The 10,814-nt window shown below is 31.9% G+C and overlaps 2 long non-coding RNA genes across 2 annotated transcripts; one reads left to right on the plus strand and one right to left on the minus strand.

The window, feature by feature from the left end:
* Nucleotides 1-223: 223 nt before the first annotated feature.
* LOC148864613 (uncharacterized) lies at nucleotides 224-1,527 on the plus strand. The gene is made up of 3 exons (XR_016109286.1): nucleotides 224-636; nucleotides 726-1,062; nucleotides 1,205-1,527. It is a non-coding gene; the product is annotated as an uncharacterized LOC148864613 (long non-coding RNA).
* A 6,739-nt stretch (nucleotides 1,528-8,266) lies between these two features.
* On the minus strand, nucleotides 8,267-10,467 carry LOC148864614 (uncharacterized). Its single transcript, XR_016109372.1, has 2 exons — nucleotides 8,695-10,467; nucleotides 8,267-8,608 (listed from the first exon to the last, which is right to left on the minus strand). It is a non-coding gene; the product is annotated as an uncharacterized LOC148864614 (long non-coding RNA).
* Nucleotides 10,468-10,814: the final 347 nt, after the last annotated feature.

Here is a 10,814-nt window from a genome sequence, read left to right on the forward strand (position 1 = left end):
TGTTCGTATTTTCCGTTATATTTATCAAGAGGAAAATTATTTAAAATTCATCGTTACTTTTGACATTTCTTTTAAAGTCACCACAATTTTTCATAATATGTAATGAACCTATGTCACTGATCTTTTGACATTTCTTTTAAAGTCACCACAATTTTTTACTAAACTGCCCCCGAATGGGTGAATTGGCATATTTTTAATAATAAGCCCTAAGATGAACCAGGTTGGGTTGCCAAAGATTCCCAATCGATTGTTTGAGTTCTTTCCTCGCACATGGGTTCACGTCCTTGAGCCACTTCATCGCCACCGTCCCAAGGCTTTCTTTTCCAAGCATCTCCGCCGATGCACAGAGCAGGTCCTTGAGCTGAACGGGGAAAACGGGAAGAGGAGTTTACCTGCCCGGGGGATTTTCTTCAATCCGTGAGAGCATGGTTAGGCGTGATTTTCTTCCCAGGGGATTTGGAATCATGATGAAGTGGCCTTCGGTCTTGCAGCTACACAAGACGGAGGGGCAAGTGGAGTACGCTGAATTTCTTCACTTACCAAATAGGAGATTTACAAATTTTTCCAGTTCGCAAGGAAATTCAAGACCAAATGATCGAATAACTGGAAAGACAACAAATTTCTCCTTTGTCTCCGGTAAGTGTCAATGGTTATTGTTAGGAATTCTTGTTTTGAATTTGAACATGGTTGAATTTGTGGCTGAAGTTTGTGATTTGGTGTTTCAGAGAGTATACTTTGAGGATGAGAAGCATTGACGTGACAAAATGTTGGTCGTTCGGTGGAGATGGGAAGGAGAAGAAGAAGAAAGAAGAGACTGAGAAGTTTCTTCTGTCGTTAATGTGTTCGAAATATCAATGGTGGAAGGACGAGCTCGAGTTGGTGAGATCTAAGGCAGCATCAACGAGGGTCATCGTTCCATCGTTGTCTCCCCCACCGTGGATGGAGAACCTGTAAATGAACAGACTGGTAACGGGCTCATACCACAAAGCCTAGTGTTCCCCGCAACACTTCTCAATCGAGCTCGCACTCCAATTGGAGAAACCAAAAGGTGTGGATTTTCTGGTGAGCATCCATCGGTAGAAGCTTAAGCAAAGTGGATTTTCCACTGAGAATTTTGTGTCAGAGGCTTTTTTCAAAGTGAATTTTTTTGAGAATCTAGTGGCAGGAATCCAACAGCAGCGACAATTAATTGTTCTTTCTTTAGTCTAAAGAAGCAGGAGCAAATCCGATGACCGGCTTTACTCTCATCAACAACACATTGCTGATCAGAGAAGAAGTAATGAGAGATGGAGGCGAAGGGCTGGAGACAGAGAAGGGAGGAAACGCAGAGGTTAGGGGAAAGGGTGAAATGGTAATTTACTAAAATCCTTTAATATGCCTAACGTCAAGTTACTGGCATGGTGAATTTTGGACGTTTTGAAAAGTTGTGATGGTTTAAGAGAATTCAGAAAAAGTGATGGTGGGTTTTGGTCTTTTGGAGAATTTCCCTTATCTAAATGCATGAAGTTTCTTGATATTTATCATCCATATTCTTTCGCACCAATCAATTATGCCTTAAGTTTCTAAAAAAAAATCACTTTTCTGTTAAATTAGTATTTTTTTCTCTGTATTACCACTTTTATTCTTGAGTTTTGTATAAGTTACTAACAAGGGTATTTTATCCAAAAGTGATTTATCCACATGGAAAAAGGGAAATATTTATCTACAAAGTGGCTCAATTTTTTTCCAAGGGAAAATGCATTTTTCATGAGTCATACATTTGCATTTGATTTGTGGGAAGATTTTGGTGGGATGGGAAATGATGGAATGGGATGAGATGAGAAAGCGAAAATGGATGGAAATTTTTCATGTTCTAATAGTTCTATTGTATTGTCGCAAAAGGGAAAATAGTGGAAAAATGAACCCTAATAACAATTATTAATTAATTAATTAGTAGTATTTTTTATTATTTTATATTTTATTATTAAGTCTTAATAATTTAATTAAATAATTGTATAATTAATTTTGGTAATTACTTAACTAATTATAGATTAAAACTAGTGTTTTAAAATTTATTTTATTAATATTTATTATGAACTAATTACTAATATTATTTTTCATTATTAATTATTTTTAATTATTTAAAATTTTTATTATTTACTTATTTTTATTTAATCATTAATTATATTAATTACAAGATCCTTATTTATTTATTCATTCATTACTTAATTAATTATCAACTATTTTTGTTGTTAATGATTATTTAGTTAATAATATTTTTTATTATTTAGTATTCTATTATTAATTATATATTAATTATTTAAAATCCATAATTAGTTAATTAATTATTATCATTAATTAATGTTTTACTTTCTATTAGTTTATAAGTTTTTATTAATATTATACTTTATTAATACCAATGACTTAATTAATAATTTTAATATTTTATTATTAAATATTAATAAATTATCAAATTAATTTTCACTGATTAATTAATTTTTAATTAAAGTATTAATTATATAATTATTTAGTTATTCATTAATTAGTTAATTAATTAATTATTAAATATTTTCTCTTTAATTATTAATTAATCATATTTTTATGATTTAGTATTTTATTGTTAATTGTTGGTTTGATATTAAATAATTAATTAACCAATATTTTAATTTTTATTAATTTATATTTTATTGTTAATATTTATGACTTAATTAATAATTTTAGCATTTTATTCTGACAAATTAATTGATTGTTAAATTACTTTTTATTGATTAATATTTTATTAGCTATTTATTTTAAGTTATGTATTAATTGCTTTAATGAAATTATTTTCTTAATATTTATTAAACCATTAATAATTTATTGATGGGTGTTGGATCTAGTATTAACTCTTAGAAATACTACAAGGAATGTGTTTTTGTTAATGTTTTTTTTTTTTTTTTTTGTTAAACAAGTTTCCCCGTACATTCCCACTTGTTTCCTACTAAAATGGTGGGATTCCATATCCCAAGAATTGGGATCTATAATCCCTACTTTTTCCCATCCCACATAGGAAGAGAGGAATATTTTAGAATAGGAAAATTGCCTAAAACTCACCATGAGTTTTCAGCATTTCTCTTAAACTCACCACAACTTTTCAAAATGTCAAAAACTCACAATGTCACTAACTTGACGTTAAACAGACTAACGGGTGTTAATATATTACCATTTTAACCTTCATAGAAAATATAAAATATATACAAAAAAAAATTAACAGGTGTTAATATATTACCAGTTTAATTTTTAGACATGAAAAGAGGAAAAAGTTTAAAAAATATTTTTAAATATAAAATACATAGAAATTACAAAAAATATAAAAAAATTATAGAAATTGCAAAAAAAAATAAACATTTATTTTCAAATTATAGAAACTATAGAAATTGAAAAACAAAATCAGAAAATAAAAATTGTAGAAAAAACACTAAACATTATAGAAAAACACAGAAATTACAAATAAATAACAAAAAATACAGGAAAATTTATAGATTGTAGAATATAGAAAATGCAAAAAAAAAAAACATAAATTATAAAAAACATTGGAAATTATAACAAAACACTAAAAATGCAGAAAAAAAGAAAATTAAAAACTGAAAAAGACCATTTCTCCTCTAACTCACCATTCAAGGGTAATTTGGTCATGAAAATTGTTATCTATGCTAACATGGACATCTCTGTTAAGAAGCATTAACGGTGCATTAACAGAATGTGAGTTTTGGAAAAAAAAAAACTTACTGACATGGTGAGTTTTAGACATTTTGAAAAGTTATGGTGAGTTTAAGGGAAATGTTAAAAACTCATGGTGAGTTTTAGACAATTTCCCTTTAGAATATTCCATATTTTCCCTTCTCATCCCACAAACCAAATAAAGCCTTTACAAAAGAACGTATTCCCATTAACCAACTTTCCCCTTTTCCCAACAAAAAGTACAACGTATTTATTTGAAATGTTGATCCAAATGACAACGAAAGTGATGAAAAGGGCAATCCATCTCGTAAATTTTATTCGAAGGTACTAGTTAAATTGCTAGTACAGTTTCTAATTAGATGTAGCTCCGCTTGACCAGGATTGGGTCAAGGGTTTGAAGAAAGAAGCCCTTTGTATATCAGTTCCCTATCTTAATGAACCATTCAACCTAAAAACTTAAGCTATTAAGTGAGGTCCCTTAATTGATTTTTATTCTCTAACACACCCCCTCTGTTATCAAATAGGCTCTTGTGTCATCTCAAGAGACCATATAACTTCATCATTTTGATGTCCTAATCTTTGATGTCAAGCTTATTCTAAGGTGTGCCTAAACAGATTTCAAAAAATTAATAATAATAAAAAGACCATATTACTCTCCATCAAGAGAATAGAGTCTACCATCTCTACTGTCCATTCCTAGGATTCTCCCTATTTTCTTGTCCTTGATAACAAAACCAAACAATGAGAATTCATACCTAATGATAATCATTGATCATCTGTCATACTAAAAGATAACTCTTTGTCAAACCAGGAACAGGAAGAGTATTATCCAATTTTAGATTGTCAACAATGCACGACATGAGATATATCAAGCTTACTCCTATCACCAACGATAACCTTGTCTCTTCCGTTATATGGTTTCATAGATGTAAATGCACTTATTTGCATTGTTAGTCATGAGTTCACATCTACAGCGCCCCAAAAACGCCCCACATGCATATCTTAGTGTGCATTGAGAACATCTCCTGTACTTGTAATTAGGAGATGTTCCCAATACATGGTTGGGATGTGTTGTAGGACGTTTTTTGGGTGCTTTTTGTGGGTGGCAGATATGAATTCGTTAGTCATGCAACTGCTTTCTCTTGTATCAGGTATCCATTCAGAATCTGCTAGATCATTCGACCTCAAGTCCTTATGGGAGGCATTTCCTTGATAAGTAAGATTGAATAGATTGTAACAATCAAGTGCCTCATGTTCCAATTTCCTACAAATTTCACACTAAACAGGATTTTGGTTGATTTGTGTCTTATAGCCCTTGAACTATGGGGTCCTATTTTATCCTATTTGCTGAAAACCATGACCCTAGGAATTAAATTTCTGATAGCCACCATTTTAATTCCTACTTTTGTTCCAATTTTGATTATTCTACTTTAATTTTAATTCTTACTTTTATTATTGTCCAATAAAAGTTTGAGGCCCCGTTTGTTTTTTGGGAAGTTACTTACCCATGTTCTTTTATTACCCGAGTAAATAAGACAATGATCATTTTAACCATAAAAAACCATTATTAAAATAGGCAATTTTGTCTTATCCAAGTGTTGACAACTTTCCCTAATGTGAGAAAGTTATTTACCCACCTAGGATATGGGTATCACTTACTCAGATAAGTGATACCTCTTAATAGTTGAGAAACGACAAAAATAAGAGAGAGAAGATAAGAGAGGAAGAAGGGAGAAGGTATAAGAGAAGAAGAGAGATTGGCAACCAAAAAGAATAGCTAGTGGTGCCAGAATATATTAATATTTATAGGACGACCAAAAGAAAAGGGAAAAGACCATTGTGCCCCTGTTGTAACTAAAGTACAGTAATAGCCATAAAATAAATAATTTAATCAGACAAAACAGACCCTAATTAGACAAAATAATAAAATAGAAACAAAGTAAACTATTTCAACAGTCCCCCTCAAGTTGGGTTATAGATGTCAATCATAGACAACTTGTCACACAAATTATTATGTTGTATATGATGAAGACCCTTGGTAAAGATGTCCGCAAGTTATTCTTCTAAGCTGACATATGGAGTGCACACTTCTCCACTCACAAGTTATTTTTCTAATAAAATGCTTGTCCATTTCAATGTGTTTCATCCTATCATGAATTAGTAGTAATGTTGACAGCAGCTTTATTGTCACGATAGAGTGACATGGGGTTGTTAAACCCAATTCACCTAACATGTTTATTATCCATATGATTTCAACAACTCCATGAGGCATAGCTCTATATTCCGCTTCAGCACTGGATTTAGCCACCACATTTTGCTTTTTATTTCTCCGAGTGATTAAGTTTCCTTTCACAAAAGTACAATACCCATTGGTAGATTTTCAGTCATCGACTACCCCTGCCCAATCAGCATCTGTATGCACTTCCACATTCAAATGTCCATCTAACAAAAGAATCCTAACATATAACTCCAAATGGTCACGAAAGGAGTTGATAATCTCTTCCTTGGGGTCAGAACTAGGGTGTCGCTCCTGAGTTATCATGGGACTAGTCTCTTGAGATGACACATTAGTTGAGTTACCATAGGACTAGTCTTTGAGATGGTGCACCAACATCTTCCTCATCAAATTTTACAAAATTGGCTTGGAGTCATGCAAAGATACCTTATTGAGCAAAAATTTCTTCCCTTCTTTGGAAATGGTGTATAGTTTTCTAATACACTAGGCCAATTCATCTACAACACATACATTATCTAATGCTAACACACTTTCTCTCACTCCATCAACATTATAAATTGATGACTCTTATTAGGTGCGTCCATGAATTGAACCATGGGGCACTTTTTTGCAAACCGAACCAGTGCTACCGATTTTTCCATTTCTTCAAACCAAAACCAAACCGGTGCCATCAATTAACCGGTCTGTCGATTTCAATTTTTGACCAGTTTGATTCTTCGATTCTTCAACTTTTTATATTTATAATATATATTATATAAATATATGTATAATATTATATTATAAATAATAAATGATATATAGTATATTATAAATATAATATATGTATATATTTATATATATAATGAATATATATTTATATAATATATAGAAATTACGTGACATATATTAAAAATACATATAAATATATATACCAGTTGATTTGATTAACTGCCAATTTTTTATAGGTTAACTAAAAGTCAAATCAATCATTCAATTTTTCAAAATAACCAAATTGAAATCAAATCAATTGGTTCTATTAACCACATTTTCCGATTCAGATTTTGGTTCAGTTTTTCATGGACACCCCTAGCTCTAATGACCTCTAACACGTAGTGTGGGACAAGCTTTAATCCTCAAATGCTCAAATGGCAATATAGTTATAGCTAAAGGATCGTTTTGATGGGCAACAAGGAGTTATGAACTTATGATGCTGAAATTCGTGCCCTTATTGCCGATTTGGAAGCAATAGCATTTATGCAGGTTGATAGCCCACAGGGGACCGTCGTATTGGATAGATAATGAGGTCCTTTCATCACCTTTATTTTGTTTAAGTACATATAACTTTAAATATGGCTACACGTAGTTTTACTTATATCTATATCCTTTTAACTCTGTCACAAACTCTTCAGTAATATTCTCTTTAAATCAATGATGGCTGCTCAGGACTGTAAATAAATTGGATCAGACTCAATACGAGTCCAAATTCGATTCGGTAAGAGTTAGATTTGAATACCTCGCTTGATGTTAATGAATTGGATTGAATTGGAAAAGTCGAATTTTTTAATGGGTAGAATTCAAATATACCTTAATCCGATGTGTCATGACTCGATCCGATCTGTTAATTTTGAAAAATTATATATTATATTATATTATTTATATTGTACCATCAAGTCTTTTTTTTTATTTTAATTCAAATCAAATTAAATTCGAATTCAAATTCAAATTATAATATTTAAAATCTAACAATTTTTTATCGAATTCCGATGTATTACATTTCTTATTGAATTGGATCGTTCATCCAATCCAATCCTATCTGTTTGTAGCCCTAATTGCTGCATCTTTTTGTTTTTTTTTTTTTGCATAAAAAAGAATTCAATGTTTCCTTAACGAGTGTGCCGTAGATGAAGCTCCCGAGGAAGTAGTCTATCTATGAGATTCCACCTTGAACTTAAGGTTGCGTTTGTTTTAAGTATAAATTTACTTTTACACCAAACTAGTTCAATAATATGTATAGAGTATAAATTTACCTTATTACCAGATAGACTTTTAGCTATAATTAATGCAATCACGAATTCCAATAAAGCATATGTTTTTTTTATTAAAAGCCCACTTGAATTCAAATTTACTTGTTTTTTATTGATGTACTTTTGTCTCAATTTGAAAGCAATACAAATTCACATATGTATAATGTGAATACATACAAAATAATACAATGTCTAAGGTTTTGCACTCTACATATTTGCATTTGTACTCCTTTCAAATTCAGCATATCTTATTATCTATGTAAATATGTATTGATTTATCATTTATCAATGCAAAAATGTAATATTGCCAAATACAAATGAACCATAGTGCAAATTTACCCCGGAATTTACACTCCATTTGTATGGTTTCCAAACACAACCTAAGAGAAATGTAGAGTTCGAACTTTTACTTTGACTGAGTTGAATAGCATAATGACATTTCACATAAAATCTGGGCCTCGAGTAAGAAATTTAAAGGAAGAAATGGCTCAAATACAAGAAAAAAAAAGTAGAGAAATGCACTACATGAAGAAGATAAGCATGATCTGGAGATTCTTTTATGACTGAACTTCCTTTTGGAGCAAACCCTAAATCCAGTTTGGCCATTTGAGATAATTCCTATAACTGTACAGGCAAGCTTGGAGTGCTTCAACCTACGGAGCAACAACCTCTGCTAAAAATGACTTCCAAAGTGAAAACAAATTCTCTTCCGACAATTTAATTTGGAGAATGTGGAGTTGGGAAACCAAATCTGACCTTATACGAGACGAGAGACTACTCATTTTTTAAAAGATTCTTGATTCCTTGCAAGGGAGAGACTACCGAACAGAACGACTGCTTCAAGGAAGTGTTTATTTGCTACTAATGTAACGGTTTGACGAAGTGGTCAATCAAAGATAAATGCCAAATCTCAGAGAAAGAGAGAGAAGAGGGGAGACCGTTGAGGGACAAAGAGGAGACGTTGTTCTTATAGACGTGAGAGGTGACGGTTGGACGTAGAAGAATCTTTTCAAACATAAAAGTTTATAGATGCAAACTTTCCACTTATTGATGAGGGTAAATTTTTTAAACTATCATTACAGTTTAATTAATTGATTAATTCTATCCCTACTGTTTTTAATAATTCACTAACTATACTTATTATTAAATTTCGTTAATATTCCATCAAAACTTAATATATATATATATAATATATATATTTTTTTTTAAACCCAATTTTACGCTCGGTAAGAATCAAATTCTAATTTGCAACAGACTACAAAAAAAATTGATAAAAGATAAAAACCAAAAATAAAATGAAAATCCGGCACACTATGCTCATCTCTAAAGTCCTAAGTGAAATTAGGGGGAAGAAAAAAAAGGCACATAGAATGTATTCCGAGCAGTATCACGCCATAATCCAAGCCACCAAAAAAAGCACGATTAGAGCTAGGGTTCAAGTTCTTGAAATTATAACGGGGAAAGAAAGGGAAAAAAATAAGATTGCATTGGAAGGATTTCAAAATTTCAGAAAGCAATCACGTCTGAATGTATAATTGAAAAACACGAACCTGTTCATCTTCTTCTCGACCATCAGAAGATCTAGAAACCTGACGGCGGTTCCATAAATAAAGAGGGAGTAACGCCAGAACAAGAAACATGGACAAAATTGCAATAAAAATCTCCATCTTTTTTGCTTTCTTTTGGCCTGCAAATTTCCCCCGAGAATTACGGTGGGTATAGAAACTTCAGGCTCCGGTTTTCACTTCTCCCCGCTAGATTCAAGAGGAGTGACTCAATATATATATTTTTCAAAACCGCCACTTTTGACGAACAGAGGGGAAGAATGGAGAAAATAGAGAGCTTTCAGCGGTGGTTGAAGAAATCGCCACCTGCCTTCTCCATTGCACAAGTCACCTGCTTTTAGGAGGAAAACGATCTCAGATCTGCGCAAATCACCTACAGGCTGAAGAAATCGTCGGCACTAGCGACCACCACTGTCTCTCTAAAGCCCTTTTCAGTTTGTCCTCCTATCTGCGTGGCGGTTTAGATTTTGAGGTTTGAGTAGGCATGGCTTCTAAGAGGCAAAAGGATTCGTCGGAGGAGGAGAAAAAGAAGGCATCGTCATTCCCGAACGAGATCTTAGAATGTGTTCTTGGTTTCTGAAATCCCACGGATAGGAGATCTGTTTCTGTGGTTTGCAAGGACGGGTACAATGCCGAGAAGCAGGAATCTGTTGAAAATGTGAAGAAAAATATAGGGTAAAATAGACTTTTTCATTTTTATGTTAGTTTAAGAAATTTATCCTATTAACAATTCCACCAAATGCTTACCCCAATTCTCATTTACACTTAAACAAAGCTTAAGGCTTAGGAATATAAATGCAATTACGTAGAGTGCAAAACCTTATATTTTGTATTACTTTGTATCTATTTGTATTGTATATAGTACAAGTGCAAGTTTTGATTTTGCACCCTACATATTTGTATTTGTACTCTTTCTAAATTGAGCCTAAGGCTACTGTTTGGTTGCAATACAAACACAAATTTGTACACTACATATTTATTCATTTTAGGTTCATGAATACAAATATAGTTCACATTTTAAACCATTTTTGCATTCATCTTGTTTTTTTTGAAATGGATGCAAAAGTGTGGGCTCATCATTAATTGCTCCAACTATCTTATGCTCTAATGCTTTAATTTTGGTCAAAAGTTAATTATCAAAAGAACTCAAAATTGTATCCAAAAAATAGTTATAGTTATACTCTCTTCTCAGAGTACAAAAGTGTAAAAAAATACAATTTTGCTTTGATAATCATTACTTTTTTACGCATCAAAGTAATTGAGAGAGAGAGTAAATATGGATTTTATGAGAGACGATAAAGACCCATGAGG

Source organism: Nelumbo lutea, chromosome 3 (genome assembly GCF_056320005.1).
Source record: "Nelumbo lutea isolate HS-2025 chromosome 3, American lotus-T2T, whole genome shotgun sequence".
Classification (NCBI taxonomy): Eukaryota; Viridiplantae; Streptophyta; class Magnoliopsida; order Proteales; family Nelumbonaceae; genus Nelumbo; species Nelumbo lutea.